This window comes from Sceloporus occidentalis, unplaced genomic scaffold, assembly GCF_023333645.1.
Source record: "Sceloporus occidentalis isolate IW3139 unplaced genomic scaffold, rSceOcc1.0.p SCAF_242, whole genome shotgun sequence".
Classification (NCBI taxonomy): domain Eukaryota; kingdom Metazoa; phylum Chordata; class Lepidosauria; order Squamata; family Phrynosomatidae; genus Sceloporus; species Sceloporus occidentalis.
The window spans coordinates 690,786-696,416 of record NW_028317222.1 but is presented as its reverse complement, the minus strand read 5'-3'; the positions used below and the strand labels follow the sequence as shown (position 1 = coordinate 696,416).

Here is a 5,631-nt window from a genome sequence, read left to right as displayed (position 1 = left end):
ACACTAAAATTGGACAAAAAATACAATGCCCAGCCAACCGGTACATGCTGGAATCTGGGTATGCCTGAGATTGCTGTTAACAATCATAATATATAATTTTCGGTTTTGGTCCAGAATTTTCATTTTAGTGCATCCCTAAAATAAATAGAACTATTTTATTTTTACTTATCCAGAATCCTGAATTTGTAGGCCCAGAAATCAGTGAGAGGAAAAGTAAAGGTTTTGTGTCATTTACTTTATTTTAATCTGCATATTTTATTAAAATATACAATTCTGATGAAGTGGCCCACTGCAGAAAAAACTTGGACACCCCTGGTATATTGCATTATTGTATATGAGGGCTTGTGAGCTTATAACCCGTGATAATAACAATAATGAAAAGGTATTTTTACCTATAGATGAAGTTTGACATTATTTGCATCTATTAGGAACTTCACTAATACTCTTAGACACAAACAAATTATTTTTAATGTCATATTATTTGAACTAATATATAGATAGAGTTAGTGATCTTTTTATTACCGCCCTGATTATTATTTTGGTTGCTGAGTGGGATGGAAATTAATTGTGTGTTAGACTCATAAAGTAGTAATTCATATTGATAACTATCGATAATATACTGTATTTGAATTGATTTATTTTTGACATGTTTTATATCATGCACTGTGTGACTCATATATATATTTTATAAATTGTGTTTACAATAAATAATATTTTTATTGACTATCGTGGCGATATCTATCTAATTTGAATTATAATTTTCGGAATTATCTGAAAGAATTTAGGATCGGAGATAAAATATAGGGTATCTCCTTAAATTCATATTGTGGATGTGGTCCTACAATATTTGATAGCGTCGTTATTTTGCGTGTGTGATAAAATATTGGTTTTGCCTATTTTACAAGCTTAGTAGTTAACCCCCTGAGAATGCATAGAGATGAATTGGTCCAAGAGTGGATAGAGTCTTTTGTCAAAGTCACCTTAGTGAATAAACCCCAAAGAGAAATCAAACCCCTGTTTACACCCGCGAGTTGTATCTGCAACAGACGTGGCTCCCATGGTCTGCTTTATTCCAATAACAGAGATATTCGTTCTGGATATTCAGAGAAGGCCCAGAGGAGAAAAATAGGGCAGTCATTTCATGCCTTACACCGGGCTTCCTGGACTCCATTCCACATGGTCAGCAGACGCTCTGGGCCAGTACTTGCATGCATTGTACCCCAAACCATGGACGTGGAACCGGGCATCGTGCCGGTAGGTTAAGTTTCCTGCCAGAGCTAAGAACCCAAAATACACATTTCCAACGGGAAAACTGGGATCGTCTTGGAGGCTTCGTATAGGATCTTAACCGAGGCTCCAGGGAAGAGGAAGCCTCCACCGGAGAGGAAGGAGGGATATCTGTGGAATGGGTAGAGAGTCTTGGAGACGCGGTATTTGGTGGAGCGCATAACAGAAGGATGGCGCCAAAGATTGCCGTGCAACGTGAGAGCGGAGGATCCATGTTCGGTGATGTACTGCACCACGGCTGCTGGATTCACATACTCATCATCATCTCCTGAAGAAGAAGGAACGAGGATCAGCGAGGAATAGAGAAACGGAGAATAACGGGAGAGAAAGGAGGGATAAACACAAAACATATCCTACTATATTACCCTAACGGGTATGATGGGGTAAAAAGCATGACACACACAGGGGTAAAAGAGTATCTAACAGGGGGTTATTCATAAAAATATTGGGTCAGTGACCCCCCCTCTGATGGGGTAAGAGGGCATCTCACACACTGGGGGTATAATAAATAATAGGATGAGGATGTAGGAGGATGTCGTTCTGACCTTTGAAGATAAATGCCACCCATGGGACGTGGTGGTGCAGCCACTCCAGGAAGCAGCGCTCCTTTAGGGACAGGTTGTGATGTCCTTCGTTGAAGTCCCACTGTAGGATGTCTCCAAACTCTCGACTCTCCACCTTCACCATTTCCATGTTCCCCGGTCTCCCTCCCTGCCCCATAAGGAAGATTGGTCTGACCCTGTACCCTCCAACTACCCTCTCTGGCCCACGTCCGTCTCAGTGCCTCTCTCCTGTCACCAGAGGACGGGTGGGATTTAATAGCCAGGATGAGCAGAGGTTGACCGGTCTTGTCCTTAAGCTGCCCCCGTGGGGTGAGGTTGAGTGAGCACTCATAGTTCTGCAGATAGGGGAACTCAGACTGGAATCGGGACCAGTCCAGGTGATAAGTGTACACTCTGTCGGTGAGGTTGGCCAATTCCCTGACGGGAGGGGGGAGATGGAGGGGCGGTCGGTAATTGGGGAAAATAATTTGGCAAACGTCCGACGTCTTTGTGTTTTACAAACATAAAGATTAATAAAAAAACAGAAATAAGAACAATGGCGATAAAATTCCCCAGAGTCATTCTGTGTTTCATGATTCCCTTCCACTTGGGGGCGCCGCTCGTGTTGGGGGCGCTCATCGTTCCCTGAAAGAAAACAAAAATATTGAAGCACTGAATGTGGTATGACTCTCCATACAACCCCGGCCTAAATAATCATACCTGCTAACAGTCCTGATTTTTCCAGTACTGACAGCATTGGAGGAGAGGGGGGTCGCAGTACTGGAAAGTTGGTAAGTATGCCTGTGACCCCTCTGATCACTCCCTGGAGCCTCAGGACACACGCTTCTTTAATAGGAGACTTAGGTGTTTATTTAGTTCCGTAGGAGAGAGCTGCCAACTGTCTCGAGAGCGATTAGCAGCCCCAATACCCTACAGGAAATATATACGGGTAAATGGTTGGCCGGCCATTTGCTGGGATCCACAGGAGAGCCGAGGGGCCACGTACAGAATTTATGTTAAAGTCCCAAATTATGGAAGACACTGCAGCCTTTCAGGGGTCTTTGCTTGCCTCAGGGGCCCACAGTAGCCGTCTGATGAGCCCCTCAACAGCCATCATAGCCTGGGACCCAGATAAGCAGCGTGGGGCAGCCTCTGTGTTCTGTCACGGGCCCCTTCATGGGCCCTTGCAGCCCGTTGCTTGGGACGGGGCCCTAGCGGACCTAGTGGGGGGGGCGTGGGGCAGGAGCAGCATGGGGTCGGTGCAGTTGGGGGGGCATGGGGTAACTGGGCTCGCGAAAGCCTCCAAATGAGCCCTAGAAGAGCCTCTGATCCAGTCGATGGCCGCCTCGGTAAATCCGGGAAATTTTTCTTATCCGATGGATGGAAACAGAAAAAGATTTAAAAACCAACAAATACAGAAAAACAGAATTATGCAGATTTCTCTTCGTGGATCGCAAATAGTCGGTGCGGATCCCCGTCAGATCAGCGGAGAAAGAAATTATCTCAAAGGAAGTTTCTGGGATCAAAAAACGAGAAAAAAAAATAAAAAAAGAGGAAAATGGAGAGAATCTGAAGATTTTCTCCAGAACGGAATTCCAGATGATTTTGCCCCAGAAATTGTAATATTTTATTCCCGTCACAGGTCGGTCCCTGTGACCTGTGAGGATTTTATTCCCAGGAGGATAAATACCCCTGCTGCCGCCTCCGATTCGAGGCTCATACTCATGAGGTTTAAGGAGGTCCCTCCGGCTGGCCCAAGCCTCGCTCGCCTCGATCCTCCAGACTTTGAGAAAGTGGAGCGGGGCTATGCTGGTGTCTCTGCAGCGCTTCTGCTTCCGGCCGTCCACCTCCCTCTCTCCAGACCCTCCCCAGACACTCCTTCCCAAAATCTCAGGCTGCTGTCTCCCACTGCACTCACAAGGCGGTACGTACTACTCCTTCAGTACCTGCCATACACTCGAACTGGACGGCGTGAAATATTTCCTCATCTTTAAGGAACCGGACTAAATGTTCCTCTCTTTGCCCCAAAAGCCCCAGGGCCGTAAAAATGGCTTCCTTGTGACTGACGCAGCAGAACTTGTCGCTGTGAACCACTAGGGGGGCGACCTCTGCTCCACGGCTGCCCAGCGCCTAACGCTGTAAGAGAGGGGCATCAGGGGAGGAAAAAGGAGCAACAGGCATCAATGGAGGAGAGAGAGGCACATGGGAGGTGAAAAGGGCAGCAAGGGAGGAAAGAGGGGGCATCACGGAAGAGAGAGGGGCATTAGTGGAGGGAAAAGGCCACAGAGGGGATATCTTAGCCACATCTTTGGCCCAGAAAGTATATTTTCCTAGTTATGACTGGTGCAGGACTCCAGTAATAGGTATCAATAGTTTCTGTCACCTTCTGGGTAAGGTTTGCTTTATGTGAAGTTTTATTCCTGGGGGGGGAGCCCTGGGGCTTTCGGGGCAGTTGCGGGGAAAACTTTTTTGCCTACTTTGAATTAAAAAAACAATAAAAAAAGCATTTCCTGGAGCCGTAGAGGCGGAAGGATCTGCAGAGACCTCGCTGAAGGAGGTGACAGGTGAAGGGCTGGTGATGACGACCATGCTGATTTAAGGCTAGCAACCGAATGCCCCCGCGTGTGGCCGGCGGCTCGCTGGGCATTTAAAATCTATACCCTGAGCCTCATGTGATGAGATCCGAAAGGCGTCCTCTGCCAGGAGCCCCTGCTACACACATCCAGCGGATACATCCAGGTAAATTATCTGAGCACAGGTGAGCCGTCAGCGTCCATAGAAAAGGCTTCTTAACCAAAGGGTTAAACCGTATGTTGAAAACATTCACTAAGGAGACCGAGCCAGACTCAGCTCAGGTCACTTAACCGGCCATTGATTTAGTGGATTACTGGAACCACGACCTGCGGTTCGATGAGACCGGGATAAACTTATTTGGTTCAGATGGCGTCAAGCTTGTGCGGTGGCAACCAGGTGAGGAGGACAAAGACAAGCGTGTCTTACCTACAGTCAGGCATGGTGGTGGGAACGTCATGGTCTGGGCCTGCATGAGTGCTGCCGGCACTGGGGGGCTACGGTTTATTGAGGGAACCATGAATACCAACATGTACCGTGACAAACTGAAGCAGAACGTGAGCCCCTCCCTTCGGGGACCGGGCCGCAGGGCAGTATTCCAACATAACGACCCCAAACACACCTCCAAGACCACCACTGCCTCGCTAAAGAAGCTGAGGGTAAAGGTGATGGACTGGCCAAGCATGTCTCCAGACCTAAACCCTATTGAGCATCTGTGGGGCTTCCTCAACCGGAAGGTGGGGAGTGCAAGGCCTCCGCGATGTCATCATGGAGGAGTGAAGAGGACTCCGGCGGCAACCTGTGAAGCTCTGGTGAACTCCATGCCCAAGAGGGTTAAGGCAGTGCTGGAAAATAATGGTGGCCACACAAAATATTGACACTTTGGGCCCAGTTTGGACATTTCCACTTAGGGGTGTACTCACTTTTGTTGCCGAGGTGTTAGACATCAATGGCTGTGTGTTGGGTTATATTTGAGGGGTTAATGGCTGTGTGTTGGGTTATATTTGAGGGGTTAATGGCCGTGTGTTGGGTTATATTTGAGGGGTTAATGGCTGTGTGTTGGGTTATATTTGAGGGGTTAATGGCTGTGTGTTGAGTTATATTTGAGGGGTTAATGGCTGTATGTTGGGTTATATTTGAGGGGTTAATGGCTGTGTGTTGGGGTATATATGAGGGGTTAATGGCTGTGTGTTGGGGTATATTGAGGGGTTAATGGCTGTGTGTTGGGTTA

At 47.3% G+C, this 5,631-nt stretch overlaps 1 pseudogene; it reads right to left on the bottom strand.

Annotated features, from left to right (window-relative positions):
* Window positions 1-1,277: 1,277 nt before the first annotated feature.
* On the bottom strand, window positions 1,278-1,980 carry LOC149276318 (UDP-GlcNAc:betaGal beta-1,3-N-acetylglucosaminyltransferase 7 pseudogene; annotated as a pseudogene).
* Between the last annotated feature and the right edge of the window lie 3,651 nt (window positions 1,981-5,631).